Raw genomic sequence first — 17,863 nt, 5'->3', positions numbered from 1 at the left:
TATTTATCCATTTGTCAAGAGGGTCTGAGGTTTGACCCTACTTTCACGCTAACAGGTTAGCTGCCACAGGTTCACGGATGCTGACAGGGGACACAAGTCTCCTGGGTCAGAGACAAAGGCTTCATGCCTCACACACAGCAAGCAGCACGAGCTTCATGTCGGCACCTGTTCTCCTTGGGGCGACCCAGAGGGACCCACGTGGATGCTGCACATGCAGTGGGTGGGTCTGTGTCACAGCTGAGGAGCCCTGGTCTTAGGAAATCCAAATCATTTACGATGGGCGGGAAGCATTCTGCCAAAACTGTGCTCCAGAGGGAGACGCAACCTCTATCTTCTGAGGCTATTCACTACACAGACACCCTTGAGAAGGCAGTCCAGAACAAAAGCCATCAGGGCTTCTGCTGGCAGGACGTGCAGAAATTTGAGGGAGACCCATGGAGAATTGTCTCCCGTTCCACTTCTCTTATCGACACAGCTTTATTTTGTTTGCAGTTTTCTCTGTTATAGAAAGTGCTTAATGAACATTTTTCTGTATGCTTCCTTGCATGAGTTTCTTGGTGATGTGTGCCCAGGGATGGAGGTTCTGAGCTCTGCGTGTGCACATCTTGGGCTTCACTCGATGTTGCCAGCTTTCCTCTAAAGTGGTTGTAGGATGTTGTCTTCCTGCCAATGGTATAGAAAAAGTCCACTTATTCGTAATTGTCAAAAATTCATGGCAACCAAGTTGCCGTTCAGTAGGTGAACGGATAAAAAAACTGTGGTTCATCCACGCAGTGGAGTATTATTCAGCAACTTAAAGATGAAGCCATGACAAGCCATGGAGGAAGCTTACACGCGTCTCGCTAAGTGGAGGAAGCCCATCTGAAAAGACTGTATGGTTCCAACTCTGTGACATTCTGGAGAAGGCAAGACCATACAGACTGTAAAAAGATCGGTGGTTGCCCGGGGCTGGGGGCGGGGAGGGAGGGGTGAATAGGCGGAGTGCCGAGGATTTTCAGGGCAGTGAGGCTCTTCTGTTTGATACTGTAATGGTGGACCCATGACATTGCGCCTTTGTCAAAACATAAGATGTACAACACAAAGAGTGAACTCTCGTGCACACTGTGGAATCCAGTTAATAATAATGTGTTAATATTGGTTTGTCAATGGTAACAAAAGTACCACACTGATGCAGGATGTTAACTGTGCAGGCGGTTTGTATGTGGGAACCCTCTGTGTTTGCTGACATTTCTCTGTTAACCTAAAACTGCTCTCAAAAAAACTGTTAGAAAAGTCCATTTCCCCCATCCTTGCCAGCGCTTTGTGTGCCAAACTTACATTTTTGCATATACGATGGGCGTGGAATAGAATTTTATTGCTTTAATTTGTATTTTACTGATGGCTGTCAGGAGAACACCTTTTCATATCCTTTGCTTATTTTTTCTGTTTTTTTAAAAAATGGATTTGTACAAACTCTTTATATTCTCTTTTCAAGTTTTTCTTTGCACGTTTACGACTTTAATACAACTGGAATTAATTTTTTGTGCCTGCAGTAAGGGAGGAACTAAATAGAGATCTATCTGTCTGTCTGTCTGTCTACCTACCTATCTAAGCTCTTTATATAAATGAAGAGCCATTTATGAATGGCTCCTGGTATACCTCTGTCACCCCTTCAAGATCTGTTTATTTATCCCTGTACCACCTCCTCATTGTTCTAATTCCTAGAGATTTATAAGCATCCTTGGTATGCAGTAGGGCATGTCCTTCCTCCTTCCTTTCAAATGGCCTCCAAATGGCTATACCCAGGTCTTTATTCTTCCTTAGGCATTTTAGTATCAATTTGTCAAATTTCATTAAAACTCTGTTGTGTATTTGTGAAATCCAGTGAATTTATAGATTCACTTGGGGAGAATGGCATCTTTGCCAGATAGAGTTATCTTCCCATCACGTCGTGTACAGTTTTTTAGGCCTCCCTCTTAAAACACGTTCTTTTAGTTGTAAACTTTATTTTCTCAGTTAACCCACACATGGTAAAATTGACTTTTTAATATGGACAGTTGTAGTCATTCTAACACATACATCGATTCATATAACCACCACCCAAATCAGGATACAGAACAGTTTCGTCGTGCCCCAAATGCCCTCATGGTGTCCCTTTGCAGTGGCAACCTCCCCTGCCCCCAGGCCCTGCAACCACTGATCTGTTTTCCGGTGTGATAGTTTTCTCTTGGAGAATGTTGTATAAATGAACTCATACAGTATGAAACCTTTTAAGGCTGCCTTCTTTCACTCATAAAGCCTTTGCGATTGATCCAAGTTGTTGCGTGTACCAGTAGTTCATTTCACTTTACTGCTGAGTACTATTCCATTGTATAGATGTGCCCTATTTTGCTTATTCACTCACCAGACGGACATTTCTGTTATTTCCAGGTGTCAGTGACTATAAATAGAACTACTATATGCACATATGTAAGTTTTTATCTCTTGAGGGCTAAATACTTAGGAGTGAGATTGCTAGATCTTATCTTATGCCCATATCATCTTCTCCATATAGATCTTGTACGTTCATTATATGATTTAAGCCTAGGTAACATACTCTTTGATGCTATCGTGAATGGGATTATTGACATTTTTTTTCCAGCTGATTTTTGCTGGCATGTAGGAACCTTTCCATGTTTGCATTTTGATCTTGTATCCAAAAACCTTGCCAAAGTCTCTTTTTAGTTCCAAGAGTTGGTTTGTAGATTCAGTTAGTATTTTTATGATTTGACAGGCGTATGTCTGCAAATTATGAAAATGTTGTCTTCCATTAAAATATATATCTGTATTTATGTGTGCATATTTCTCTCTATCTATCTAAAGATAGATATTTATACGTTATATATATGTGTACACATAAGTATATATACGTATATATAGTATCTATATCTACATCTGTATATAATTTTTTAAAAAACCCTTAGTTCACTTTCTAAGGTTTGCAGAACAACGTTGAACAGAAAAGGTGACGGCAGGTATCCTTATCTTCCTTCTCCTTGAGTTAGCCAGTTACTGCACTGCTGTTCTATTCTTTGCTTTAATTCTGTTTATAAGCTTACTGTCTTTTTTAGATGGCGTGGTTATTTTGGATCCTCAGGCTGCTGTTGGCAACGTTTGTCTGTTCTCTCAGGTCCTTTCCTGCGGCACGTTATTTTATTTTAGCTCATCTGCAACCAGTTTTTTAAAACTGTTTAATTGCAGTCCTGTGTGCCCTCTCTGGCTGGTGACAGTGTCCTTCAGAGCAATATTATATTTGCTTCTGTGGGTCCCCCTTGAGATTTTATGTTAATTTCTTGGTTTCAGGTTCCAAACCAAGAGATGAATAAAGCTGAAGCCTAAGCACTCAACATAGCAAAAGCCCAGGTTTCCGGTGCCTTGAGGTGACCGTTTCTCATGCTTGACACAGGCTGTGGACATGGCCAACCTGCTTGTCTCTCCGCCAGTGGGTAGTTTTTCCATCTCTCTTTTGGGGGAGGGGCAGACATCTAGGCTTCTGGCTTTCCCCTAAGAGGCCAGTGCTAGCTTTGTCACCTTGTGTAGCCTCAGGGCCACGCCTCCTGTTTTTCAGGCCACAGAACCCACAATACCCGTGAACCCTCCACAGCCATCTTGTTACTGTCTCCTGTTTACCCCTGGAGCCTTGGTTGCTTTTTCACGTCTGACACCTGCGTGTATTCCCCCACCAGTTCCCACTCCGCCCCCAAGCTGGTACAGGCATATATTTTCAACCTTGCAATGTCTTTGCAGGAAGAGTGGTTGCTTCTGTGCCGCCTCAGTCTACTATAATGCCTGGGGTTCCCTTTTGCTTTCCCGCAGGGCCCTCTTCTATGTTAGCGACCACTGCAATGGCTATGCTGTAGATAAGGATAACAGTGAAAAGATGTGGCTTTCTTTTTTAATAACTTCCACCCATCTTTCAAGTCCTTTGGGAAGAGACATGGGCTGTAGATAAATACCAGTTTCCTCTTGCAGTCTGCACAGTGCTGGGGACACAACGGGGACTCAATGCCAATGGAGTGCCAAGTAGACGTTTTAGCTAACGGACATAAATTTCCCCTTAACTTCAGAGGAAGTTTGCTCTTAGGAATTCTCATGACGGAGGAAGTCGGACCACTTTGTTTCTTAATAAATCTGTTTGCTTGCAGGTACTTCCATCGCCCCAGCTGAAGCCTCTTTTGCTTAATGTGCCCCACATGGCTCTTGGGTTGGTAAGCCCTGCTGAGGATTTAGATCTCATCATGACTGGTGTCGGTTTAATTTTTGAAAATGAAAGCACATTATTTTAATTATCTATGAAGGATATTTTATTTTTATTTCAGATGTCTTTCTTTTTTCCTTTTAAATGACATCTCTGTCTTCAGCGCTGTTTGTTACTTAGATGTCCTATGGATTTGGGTGGATTCTAGGCTGGCTTTTCCTTTAAAGTAATGATTAATCAAGTCTCCGTTGTAGAGGCATTTGTCAAGATTATACTATATATATTCATTGTCTATTTATCATCTATCTATCATCTCTCTCTATCATCTATCAGTCTACCCACCCATTCATCTATTTAGTCACCTATCTCCTTTCTAGATCTTTATTCAGTTATGTAATTAACAGACGAACATTTTTAGGTTTGGGTCAGAAAATAATCACCTTTATACAAATTATTTCTAGAATTTCATATTTCAATGCTTGAGATCTATGTCTGTATATTGATGTTAAGATTTACCTTTACAACTGTATTTATATTTCCATATATCCTTACACAGACATGCTCCCGAAGTACAGTGTTTCTGCAGCTTATTCTACTGAGTCCAAACTGACTTTTATTAGGTTTTTTCATTAGCTCTAAGACTAAAGGATCTGAGTCAGAGTTGAGAATTTGCTTTCCCTACCCTCCACTTTTTAAAAAGCCTGATCAGGCTGGGAGGACCTGATTGCCTGCTTACCCCCTACATGGCGGGGAAGTTCTGTGTGTTATAAGTGGGATGATGGACAGGGAGGTCCTCAGCCCTGGAACGGGTGCACAGCGCGGCTTGAGAAACGCCCCTTCTTATTATTACGTTATTACCCATCATTCTCTCCTCCTCCTCCTGTGTGCTGTTTTCACGATGAATTCTAGTACCCTGCCTGGCACATAGTAGGGACGAATAAAAGAAGGCTGTTTGAAATCTGTGCCTCTTACTTTAGAGATCAGACAAAGGAGAGCAAGTTTCTCAAGCGGGTCTTTCTTTCGCTGCTCGGTTCTCACACAGTTCCTTTCCATAATGCCTGCGTTGATTGTACCCGGTGGCATGTCCAGGTGCTAACGATAAGATGATGATAAGTATTCACCCAAAGCTTCTTAGCCCTGGAGAGGGATGCAGACAGTAAAGGCTACGGGGAGAAGCAGTGTCTCCTGCGGGCGGAGGTCATGTAGGGCCAGGCGGAGGGTTGGGGGCAGAAGTCTGTGCTTTTCCGGTTGGAAGCTCCACAGCAAGGCCGTGCTTCTCACACTCTCTGTGCTGAAGGAATGGGTTTGGTTGGTTGTTTTGTTTTTCGCTTTCCAATCCATCCCACGACCTTCCTGCAAGACTGATAACGTTGGAACTGGTCCGTACCCTGCTCAGCGAGGTGAGTCCACATAATTGGATGTTGTGACAATGTCAGTTTCTGTAAAAGATGTCAACATTTACTATCACTTTCTATGTTTGCCCCGTCACGGCCCGGGAACAAACATGTGTGGATTGGTCGGTTTGGAGGCCAGGCTTTTTGAGTAGCCGTGTGATGATCAATTAATGTAATCACCAACTCCTGCCTATTCTTACACCTATGTGACTGCTGGGATGACTTAAAATGCTTATTTGTTCACCTGTTCATACGATGAATACCCTACCGACAGTTTCTTACATATCACTGATGTTGCACAAGCTTGGGGAACAGAGTAAACAGTTCTGGAAAAGCCCCTGCTTTGGTAGACCTTTCCTGCCAGGCCCTACAGGAGCGGGTTTACGGAGGATTATCCGAAGCCCAGGGTGAGGATGACAGGGCATCGTCATCAAGTTCAGCCAGCGTTCGTGGAGGGTCCGCCCTGTGCCCACGGTGCTGCCGCCGTGCTCTCTGCTACCAGGGGGTTTAACTTCCGATGAGGGTCAGTGGGCCGGACAGTGGGATGACCCACACTCAGCCCTCAAATGGAGGGCGGCACGGGGAACAGTCTGGAAATACTGAGAGCTGTGGTCATGCAGAGGATTCATTGTTTTTGCCAGGTTAACAAAAGCAGGCTTCACGGAATGTTTGAGCTGACGTCTCAGAAACAGGAAGGGAGATGACAGGTCCACATGCTGGCTGGGGAGGGGGTTGGGAGGGAATCCCAACTAGAGGGCGGCCTTAAAGTGAAAGGACCAGGGTGGTGAGTGCATGCTGCACTTGGGCAATGCTGAGTAATCCCATGTGGCTGATGTTTGGGTAAATGATAATACGGAGCCTGATGTCGGCAAGTAGGATTGGCTGATGCCTTGGGCACTGATGTGGGTGAACCGTGAAAACTCTGAGCTCTGTTCTGTAATCCAGAACAAGCACAGATGGCTCCGGAGCAGAAGACATGAGAGCAAGGTAAGACGAGGGCTCCAGTGCCCAGTTTGTTGTGCCCTCGAGAGGATGGTGAAGGCTGGAAAGAAGGCAGCGGGCCTGAGGCTGGAGGGAAGGTGATGAGCGTGCGGGCAGTGAGGGATCCCGTGACACAGGACAGGACTGCACACCTGGCCCCGCCGTTTCTAACCCGAGCGACGTCGTCCCAGGATTGCACCTGGAGGGCCAGACGTTTGGGGAAGAGACATTTTGAATGGAAGGGATGGTACCGGCAGGCAGTCGGGGTTGGGTCAGCAGTGCTGTGAGGGAGAGCCCTGCAGCCTCCGTCCGCCTTCAGCGTAAGACCTGCGCTGCGGAAAGCGGGGAGGGGCGTGCTGCTCAGCGGGGGGCTGGGGACCCCTGCAGCCTAACTCCTCAGTCAGGGGACTTTGTTTGCACGTGAGCACAGCCACAGGGCCTCGTCCAGCAGTGACCCGGGAGGAGGAGGCTGCTGCTGCTTTGTCGGGAGGAAGGGGAGGCCTTGTGATGTTGGGGGAGGCGAAGCAAAGGCTGCCGGGAGCCCCTCAGAGCTCTCCCTCCCTGGGGGTTCCCTCAAGCCCGCCCGCATCCCTGCACATACTCACCGCCTTCAGTAAACTCTGTGAAGTCGCCCCTGCAAACGCCCTCTCTGTCCCTGACTGGATCCCCAGCCCACCCCCACCTTCCGTCTGGTTTGCTCTGTGTGACGTCACCGCGCCTTTAAATGATGTCACCTTTCTTCAACATGGAGTGGACGAGAGAACTCATTACCATGGTTGAGAGGGACTTTTTATGCAGGTGAGAGGGAATTGTGGGATATGTGGTCTCAGAGCACTGGGTGAAAGAGAGCTAGAAGATGGGGGCTTTGCAAGCTCTGGTCAGGAAGTGGTACCGGTGGGAGAACAGGTATCTAAACGCACCAAGCCCAGCCCTTATGTAGCCTTCCCTGTGTCAGGCACTGTCGTGAGTGGTTTACGTGTTTTAACTCCTTCCGTCCTCATGGGAAAAGTGACATCACTGTGCCCATATCACAGAGGGAGCTGAAGAACAGAGAGGCTGTGTGGCTTGCCCAAGGTCACACAGCTAGTATGTGGTAGAGCAGTGATCTTAACCTACTCCTCATGTTACGGTGTGCCATTGCTCAAGTTAAGCAACAGAACGCTTCTCAGAAGACAATGTCTGGTATTAATTGAGGGTAATTTTTTTTTAAATAGGAAGAGACACTAGGGAATGGTAGAGCAGAATACAAGTTTAAGGATGAGAACAGAAAAGGAGGAATTTGTATTAAAAATAAGTCTGTCATCTCTGGTGTGTTCCTGAGTCTGTGTTATGCAATGTCTTTGCAAGTAGGACAGGAACTTGAACTCATAAAAATAAAAGCTTGTAGAGCTTAACCAGGGCAAGGCTTTTTTATTGACCTAGTGGGGCTTTGCTCGGGGGGAATGGCTACACTCCTTCTACCCTGGTTCTCAGAATCTGGGTCCCACGGAGACCTTGTTTCCCCGAGTACCAGTTTACTGGGAGTGAGTAGGTGATGTCTGCACACTAAGACCTAAAAATATACATCAGTAGAACTCGAGGTTTAACACATTCTGCATTCCCTTTCTGTTCCCACTGGGGGACATTCCTGGGGTATGGCGCTGGTGGCAGCTGTGAGTGTGACATGACACTCGCAGGAGCTGGGATCTGGATGAATGGAGGACACAGGAGGGCCACAGGGGTGACAGGGCTGCTCTTGTGAATCTCAGCAGGAGCTGTAAAGAGTTCCTAGAATGCCCACATCATGAACAACGACTTTGGTTGCTTTACGCTTGTGGGGAGAGAGATTCAGTATAAGGAGAGCCTTCAGTTCTTTTTCGTCAGTTTTCAGATGTGAATTGACGTAAATATTAAAGGAAGCAACGTATGAAAGAAAGCAGCACAAAGTCTCGCACTGTGTTTCTACAGTAGTTAAATCTAGTGCAGTTTCTCAGAACCCAGAAGAATCTTATCTCTGTGGAAGGGATGTTTCTTACCATGACGCCCTTGGTTTAGGGTCACGGAGAATATGATGCGCAAGCCGATGAGTCAGGAATGTGTTCTCAACCCTGAGAAGGTTTTCGGAGAGAGAAGTCAGTAGTTGAGAGTGTGTATGTGTGTGCGTGTGTGTGCGCGTATGTAAAAAAAGAGCCAATTTCTTCTTCTGATTTTCTGCTTTATAAGGAAACACAAGATATGAATAAAAACAGATATTACAGAGAGAGAGAGGGAAATCGGAACATAATCTGGACGTAAAAGGATGGTGTTGCAGGGATGATTTTATAAGCCTAAGAGCCCTTGAAACATCAGCTGTGAAAAATAAATGAATATAACCGTCTTTCAAGTTACGCTTTCTTAAGTTTGATTCACTGCTTTCTAAAAATGTATTCTGTGTTATGGCCACATCAGACAAGCTCTATTACAATGTATGTGAGCTTACAGAGCATCAGTCAGACTGTAGACCACTTGAGCCTGTGGGTATCTGGGAGTGGAATGCAAACCATTTCCCTTGAACAACGGACGGAGAAATCCAAAACTAGTTAACTGTGACCTCGGCCAGCCTTCAAATATGTTAGCCTAGGAAAGATTTCTTGATGTTTTCCTCTTGTTATTAACTTCTTGGTATATTCTATCACTATTCATTTTCTATTATGTCAGCCTTTATTTATCTCTAAGAACATTTTCACATAAATTTTATTTCCTCCAAGGATGACAAAGAAGAACCTTATATGAAATGAAGTTCATGTGAGTTAGAGCCTCCAAAAAGTAGAACCAATTTTCCTTTGCTACAGAGTGTCTGGTAATAAGTTCAGCACTTTAAAAACTGTAGTAATGCTTCCCTGGTGGCGCAGTGGTTGCGAGTCCGCCTGCTGATGCAGGGGACGCGGGTTCGTGCCCCGGTCTGGGAAGATCCCACATGCCGCGGAGCGGCTGGGCCCGTGAGCCATGGCCGCTGAGCCTGCGCATCTGGAGCCTGTGCTCTGCAACGGGAGAGGCCACAGCAGTAAGAAGCCCGCGTACCGCCAAAAAAAAAAACTGTAGTAACTTTCTAAGGTGAAGAAAGGTCGTAACTCTAGTGGAAATCAGATTAAAGGTACTGGGCCATGCATACTTGAAGATCCAAAAGATGGATGATGAAGTAGCTACAGTGGCTGAAACCACATGGTATTTTGGGAACTAAAAGTATACACATCAGTGGTGAATAACTAAAAGTTAATACAATATTACAACATAGAAGGCAATTGGAAATCTAAATAATATCACCTGGATAAGATTAGGTTTAGGGCTTCCCTGGTGGCGCAGTGGTTGAGAGTCCGCCTGCCGATGCAGGGGACATGGGTTCGTGCCCCGGTCTGGGAGGATCCCGCGTGCCGCGGAGCGGCTGGGCCCGTGAGCCATGGCCGTTGAGCCTGCGCGTCCGGAGCCTGTGCTCCGCAACGGGAGAGGCCACAACAGTGAGAGGCCCACATACCGCAAAAAAAAAAAAAAAAAAAAAAAAGATTAGGTTTAAATATGTGGGACAATACAGTGCAAGGTGAAGAGAACAAAGAAAGAACAAAAATGGGAATTCTTGGGCTTCCCTGGTGGCGCAGTGGTTGAGAGTCCGCCTGCCGATGCAGGGGACACGGGTTCGTGCTCCGGTCCGGGAGGATCCCACGTGCCACGGAGCAGCTGGGCCCGTGAGCCATGGCCGCTGAGCCTGTGCGTCCGGAGCCTGTGCTCCGCAATGGGAGAGGCCACAATAGTGAGAGGCCTGCGTACCGCAAAAAACAAACACAAAACACCAAAAAAAAAAAAAAGGGAATTCTTCACCTACATAGGAAAATGTATACTGAAGACGGGAAAATAAAAATTGGGACATAACAAAGGATGAATAAAATAAATGCAAATCTGTAAAAATTTATACAGAAATATGAGTATGGGGAGAGTAAACAAACATTTTTTTTTCCTGAAAAGTGATTTAGAGGAAATCTTCCTAAAGGTCAACTCTGCATACGTGATGTCATAAGATACTGATGCTCAGTGAGTCTACTTGTGCCCAAGAAATTTCCAGCCAGGAAAAATCACTTTGGGGCAGAGATTGGGTGTGGTCGGAAGGTGGGTTTTATATTTTATAGAAAATACAAGGGCTTGAAGGAGGTATAAGCATCATAGGCATGTGGAAGAGTGGGGAAGTGACATCCCAGGTGAGGAAAGTGGTGAGGCAAGGGCTGGGGACAGGAATGGTCTGAATAATCCAACAGGAAGCACTACATTGGACAGATCTTAGAAGGCTCTTTTCTGGAAGCTGGAAAGGAGTCTGGCAAAGAGCAGAAAGTAAAGGACAGAGGGGGACTCTTTTGAAGTGTATCAGTTATCCAGTGCTGTGTAACAAATTTTCCCTAAATTTAGGGGCTTTTTCTCAAATTTCTGTGTCAAGAGTTTGGGCGTGACTTTGCTGGCTCCTTTGCTTCGGGCTGTCTCACGGGCTGCAGTCATGCTGCTGGTCATCTTCACACCTGCCTGGAGAAGGGTCAGCTCGAGGCTTACTCATGTGGTTGTGGGCAGGATTCATTTTCTTGCAGGCTTACAGGATTGAGGAACTCGGTGCCTTGCTCACTGCTGTCTGGAGGTGGCCTCCAGGTCCTTGTGATATGGGGTGCTCCACAGGGCAGCTCATCACACGACAGCTTGCTTCCCCAGAGTGAGCAAATGAGAAGGTCCAGAGAGAGGGCAAACAAGGCGGAAATCACAGTTTGTTTTTTTGTTTTTTGGTTTTTTTTGGTAACAACTTTAATGAAATATAATTTATATGCCATACTGTTTACCCATTCAATTTGTACAATTTAATAGCTTTTAGGGTGTTTGAAGATTTGTGCAATCACCTCAGTCAGCGTTAGAAGATTTTCATCACTCTCCAAAGAAACCCCACACCTTTTAGCCACCACCCAACCTTCCAGCCCTAGACAAACACATAATCCACTTTCAGTCTCTATAGACTGGTCACAGACTTTTATAACCTAGTTCCAGAAGTTACATCCCTTCACTTTTGCCATATTCAATTGCTTAAAAATGAGTCATTATGTCTTGGGCTTCCCTGGTGGCACAGTGGTTAAGAATCCACCTGCCAATACAGGGGACACGGGTTTGAGCCCTGGTCCGGGAAGATCCCACATGCCACAGAGCAACTAAGCCTGTGCGCCACAGCTGCTGAGCCTGTGCTCTAGAGCCTGCATGACACAACTACTGAAGCCCACACGCCTAGAGCCCGTGCTCCGCAACAGGAGAAGCCACCACAATGAGAAGCGCACGCACTGCTGCGAAGAGTAGCCCCAGCTCACCGCAACTAGAGAAAGCCCACTCTCAACAGAGACCCAATGCAGCCAAAAAAATAAATAAGTAATAAATAAAATTTTAAAAATGAGTCATTAGGTCTCACTGTAAAGATGAAAGTATTCTCTGTAGCTCATAGGAGTGCCTTGTGAACAAGGCAACTTGAAACCAGATATGGCAAGACTTGGAAGGAGCTTGATTCTCCTGCAGTCACCTTCCACCTGATGTGACTTTGCCCTTCTGGGTCTGCTCTGGCTGGCTAGAGTAACTCAGAACTTGCAGGGCCACCAGAACTGAATTTATCAGTCCAGAAATCTGGTGTCCAGGGCAGATCACATTTTGATTCTTAGCTTTTTAAATGTAGACATTGCACTGGTTAGCATAGTTTGAGGCTGTGGTGGTTTAGTTTTTCCCTGAGATTTTCCAGAATCTAGTTGCATGAGAGTCTCTGTGAAACTACTGTCCACTCTTTGATATTCCAGATACACACTGACATCCTGAAAGCTCATAGTAAAGAAACTCAACCTCATCCGACTGTGTCTTTTCCACACATATTTGACCATGAGATACTTTTTCCCACTCGTTGACATCTGTTAACATGGTGGGACACAGATGCTACACAGAACATTCTCGAAGGAGTAAAAAAAAAAAAAAAAAGCCATTGTAACTCTCAGTAACTCTCTGGCTCTTGTTCATACTGGGCGTTGAGACAGCTAGAACTGTTGGAGTTTATCACAGGGAGGATGTTAAGCCAGGGATTTCTCACATTGCACTTCCCCAGGTGAGGTTTTGAGCCTTTGTGGAGAAGTTTACTTTGATGTGTTAAATATTATCAGATTAAAGATCAACCATGTGCAAGTCAGCATGTGATACTGATGCTCAATTATGTCAACGGTTGCCCATTGGTTAAGCCTTAGGGATGATGTTGAATCTTCAGTCTGTGATTTAGTTCGTGGACCTGTGTTTCCAACATAGCCAATCCACAGACCCTTCAAAATATTAGTTTTAATATTGAGCAGGCCAGTGCTGAGTGCTTTGTCTAACTGCCAGATGCCACTTTTCAGATTAACATCCATCTCACTTCAGTTGACGTGCTTCCGGGTACAGCAGTTAAGAAAAAAGAACACCTGAACACGTTACATCAGATGATATTTCTTCCTTTTCCCCATAAGGAACATCTCTGTGAACTAGCTTACAGTCAAAGGGGACCATAATTTCAACATTTTCTCCAAAAAGCTGTCAAAGGAATGGGTTAGACTGAAGGGAATGGTATTAGTAAACCAACACTAAGTCCTGGTAATTCACACAACATTTTCTAGGAGCTTACAAAATCTGTCTAATGTATTTTAGATTTTGGAGGATTAATAATCAACTCATGAGTCTTTGGCTTTGAGTCTACTTGCTTTCCTTTTTTAGAGTTTGTCCACTTTTGTAAACTTGCCTGTATTCCAGGATTACAAAGGCTGGTTCTTTGTAGTTCCTGGGGTGCACTGTTCCAGTGAAGTCCAATGGACTTAGAATATTCACCTGAGTCTAGAATGTTGAACTAAGTTTAAATTAGATTGTTTCCTTTACTGTCCTTGGTTTTGGTGCCATCTTAGCTATGTTATTCCTTCCTTTCTAGCTATGGTAGGCTGAATACTAAACCAGCCCCTGAGATTGCCTTATCCTATAGGACATGCCCTGTATGCTTCTCTCCCCTTGGGTGTGGGTGGGGCCTGTGAATATGATGAATGCCATCCCCTTGATTAGGGCACCTTACAGGGCATAGATGATGGGATGGCACCCCATGATTATGTTATATAAGACTCCATTGGAGCAGACCGGAGAGAGATTCTCCTGCTGCCATTGAAGAAATAAGCTCCCCCATTATGAGAGGGTCACGTGGCTAGTGCCTGAGGGCAGACTCTAGGAGCTGACAGCCAATGAGAAAATGGGGACCTCAGTCCTACAACTGCCAGGAACTGAATTCTCTCAACAACCACATGAGCTTGGGAGAGGACCTCTGTCTCCACACAGCACAGGCCACTGACCCCTTGATGAAAAACCTTGTGGAAGTGTGAGTACTGGGCCCTGTTAAGCCATGCCTGTACTCCTGACCCACAGAGGCCGAGCTAATGACTGTGTGTTGTTTTAAGACACGAAGTTTGTGGTAACTTGTTCCAGAGCAATAGCTAACACATACCAGGTTAAAAACATTCTCTCAAATACCACACAGTTGCTCGCTTCATCTGACAGTGTTGTGTCTGCACCACGCAAGACATCTGTTCCTACTGGGTCCGATTCTTCTCCGCCCACAATTAGCAAAGCTTTGGAGGTTGACCTGGGGACACTCTATAAGCCTTAGCTCCTTGGGGGCTTTACACTTCTCAGTTCAATTTCCACACTCCTCCTTCCAGCTTTTCTTCACATTGCTTTAAAATCCGAGCTCATTAAAGGGTTATCTCTGCAACCACAGCAGGGCTGTTACCCTCTCTATTCATTAGAATCATTTGCAATACTGCTGTCTAGTTGAAAGCGTCCTTCAAGGCTGCCATGCCCATCTTTCTTCCCTGAATTAGCATTTGCAGTGTTGCCCCAGAGTTTTTCTAGTTGCTGCAATTTTCAGCAGCTGCTAAAGCTTAGCAAAGCAGCAGAGGATGCTCGGAAGGGAAGCACCTGGGCAGACTGAACTGGGAGCCGTGTACCCTGTCCCCCACCACGTCCACACGCTGCATCCGGTTAGGCAGTGGTCAGGGGAGCTTACCCAGGTGAATTAAAGGGGCGTCTTCCAAGGGGAATCCCAAGGCCAGTAGGACCTTCAACTGTGAGGTCAGTGGGGCTGGGACTCCACACATACTACAGCCACCTACCACTGGACACCAGAATTCTGTTCTTGAAAAGTCAAAGATCTGCGTGAAAAAACTAACAGGGAGCCTAAAATACAACAGACATGTAGCCTTGGTAAATGTGAACATTCTCTGAAGATCGGGTGCTGAAGGTTAATGGACCTTCTACTGAGAAAATAGCCACCAGCGAGACATCTGCTGCGTGTGCCTGCATTATGCTTACTTCCTCACTGCGATGGCTGTGCAATCTGCCTGCTGCGTGTGCAACTGGTTTCCTTGCTAGAGGGGAAGGGAAATCAGTTTCTTGCTTGTAAATAAGAATGCAGTTTCCCTACCCAGGAAGGATACCCAATCTAAGAGGGAAGAATAGAAAAGAAAAAAGACTTGGAAGAGTCAGTGGGTTGTCAGATCTCGTGCAGAGATGATGACGAGCAGAAGACTGTGGCACAGAAGCAAATCTCAGCGAGGAGAAACTCCCTGTCAGGCTGGCATAGACATACAGAAAGCTCCGCCTACAGGGACGTGTTGGTATCTCCTGAGAAGTCACCCATGTGTGGCACGGCGTGTGCCTAGAAAATTGCAGACCCGTTACCAGCTGCTGAACGAAAAGATGGCTTGGTTAGGGGTCCTGTTGTAAGTCTGGGGGTGCCCTTGTAGAGCTAGGGGTTGGCAGTTTTAATCCGGGTTTGACATAAAGTAGCACAGTTGCCTAAGCCACCTTCTGCGAAACGTAAAGCCCCACAGATAAGGCTAAGAGATGGTGCCTGTTAACCCAAGTACAGTAGCCTGTCCAAGGGAAAGATGAACTTGTCTTCTTCTGTAGCACGGAGTTTCTGAACATTGTTTCTTTTGTAGAGCACAATTTTACAACCATTTTATTTATTGGATTACTTTTCTCGGAGGTGGACAGGTTTCTCACTGTAATGTAATCTCCATGAGGGCATGCTGTGGGTCTCACTTGTCCAGCACCGCAGGCCCAGCACCTAACCCAGTTCTCGGCCCAATAGCTTTTCCTTAAACGTGTGTTTAATAAATGGAGAGAGGAGGCTTGATTGTTTAGAAAAGTTTTTTTTTTTTTTTATTTATTAGTTTCTGCTTTATAACAAAGTGAATCAGTCATACATACACATCTGTTCCCACATCCCTTCCCTATTGCGTCTCCCTCCCTCCCACCCTCCCCATCCCACCCCTCCAGGTGGTCACAAAGCACCGAGCTGATCTCCCTGTGCTCTGCGGCTGCTTCCCACTATCTATCTACCTTACGTTTGGTAGTGTATATATGTCCATGCCTCTCTTTCGCTTTGTCACAGCTTACCCTTCACCCTCCCCATATCCTCAAGTCCATTCTCAAGTAGGTCTGTGTCTTTATTCCCGTTTTACCCCTAGGTTCTTCATGACATTTTTTTTTTTTTTAAATTCCATATATATGTGTTAGCATACGGTATTTGTCTTTCTCTTTCTGACTTACTTCACTCTGTATGACAGACTCTAGGTCTATCCACCTCATTACAAATAGCTCAGTTTCGTTCCTTTTTATGGCTGAGTAATATTCCATTGTATATATGTGCCACATCTTCTTTATCCATTCATCCGATGATGGACACTTAGGTTGTTTCCAGCTCCGGGCTATTGTGAATAGAGCTGCAATGAACATTTTGGTACATGTCTCTTTTTGAATTATGGTTTTCTCAGGGTATATGCCTAGTAGTGGGATTGCTGGGTCATATGGTAGTTCTATTTTTAGTTTTTTAAGGAACCTCCATACTGTTCTCCATAGTGGCTGTACCAATTCACATTCCCACCAGCAGTGCAAGAGTGTTCCCTTTTCTCCACACCCTCTCCAGCATTTATTGTTTCTAGATTTCTTGATGATGGCCATTCTGACTGGTGTGAGATGATATCTCATTGTAGTTTTGATTTGCATTTCTCTAATGATTAATGATGTTGAGCATTCTTTCATGTGTTTGTTGGCAGTCTGTATATCTTCTTTGGAGAAATGCCTATTTAAGTCTTCTGCCCATTTTTGGATTGGGTTGTTTGTTTTTTTGCTATTGAGCTGCATGAGCTGTTTATAAATTTTGGAGATTAATCCTTTGTCAGTTGCTTCATTTGCAAATATTTTCTCCCATTCTGAGGGTTGTCTTTTGGTCTTGTTTATGGTTTCCTTTGCTGTGCAAAAGCTTTGAAGTTTCATTAGGTCCCATTTGTTTATCTTTGTTTTTAATTCCATTTCTCTAGGAGGTGGGTCCAAAAGGATCTTGCTGTGATTTATGTCATAGAGTGTTTTACCTATGTTTTCCTCTAAGAGTTTGATAGTTTCTGGCCTTACATTTAGGTCTTTAATCCATTTTGAGCTTATTTTTGTGTATGGTGTTAGGGAATGATCTAATCTCATACTTTTACATGTCCCTGTCCAGTTTTCCCAGCACCACTTATTGAAGAGGCTGTCCTTTCTCCACTGTACATTCCTGCCTCCTTTATCAAAGATAAGTTGGCCATATGTGCGTGGGTTTATCTCTGGGCTTTCTATCCTGATCCACTGATCTATCTTTCTGTTTTTATGCCAGTACCACACTGTCTTAATTACTGTAGCTTTGTAGTATAGTCTGAAGTCAGGGAGCCTGATTCCTCCAGCTCCGTTTTTCGTTCTCAAGATTGCTTTGGCTATTCGGGGTCTTTTGTTTTTCCAAACAAATTTTGAAATTTTTTGTTCTAGTTCTGTGAAAAATGCCAGTGGTAGTTTGATAGGGATTGCATTGAATCTGTAGATTGCTTTGGGTAGTAGAGTCATTTTCACAATATTGATTCTTCCAATCCAGGAGCATGGTATATCTCTCCATCTATTTGTATCCTCTTTAATTTCTTTCATCAGTGTCTTATAATTTTCTGCATAAAGGTCTTTTGTCTCCTTAGGTAGGTTTATTCCTAGATATTTTATTCTTTTTGTTGCAATGGTAAATGGGAGTGTTTTCTTGATTTCATTTTCAGATTTTTCATCATTAGTGTACAGGAATGCCAGAGATTTCTGTGCATTAATTTTGTATCCTGCTACTTTACCAAATTCATTGATTAGCTCTAGTAGTTTTTCGGTAGCATCTTTAGGATTCTCTATG

Source organism: Hyperoodon ampullatus (genome assembly GCF_949752795.1).
Source record: "Hyperoodon ampullatus genome assembly, chromosome: X".
Classification (NCBI taxonomy): domain Eukaryota; kingdom Metazoa; phylum Chordata; class Mammalia; order Artiodactyla; family Ziphiidae; genus Hyperoodon; species Hyperoodon ampullatus.
This window is presented reverse-complemented; position numbering follows the sequence as displayed.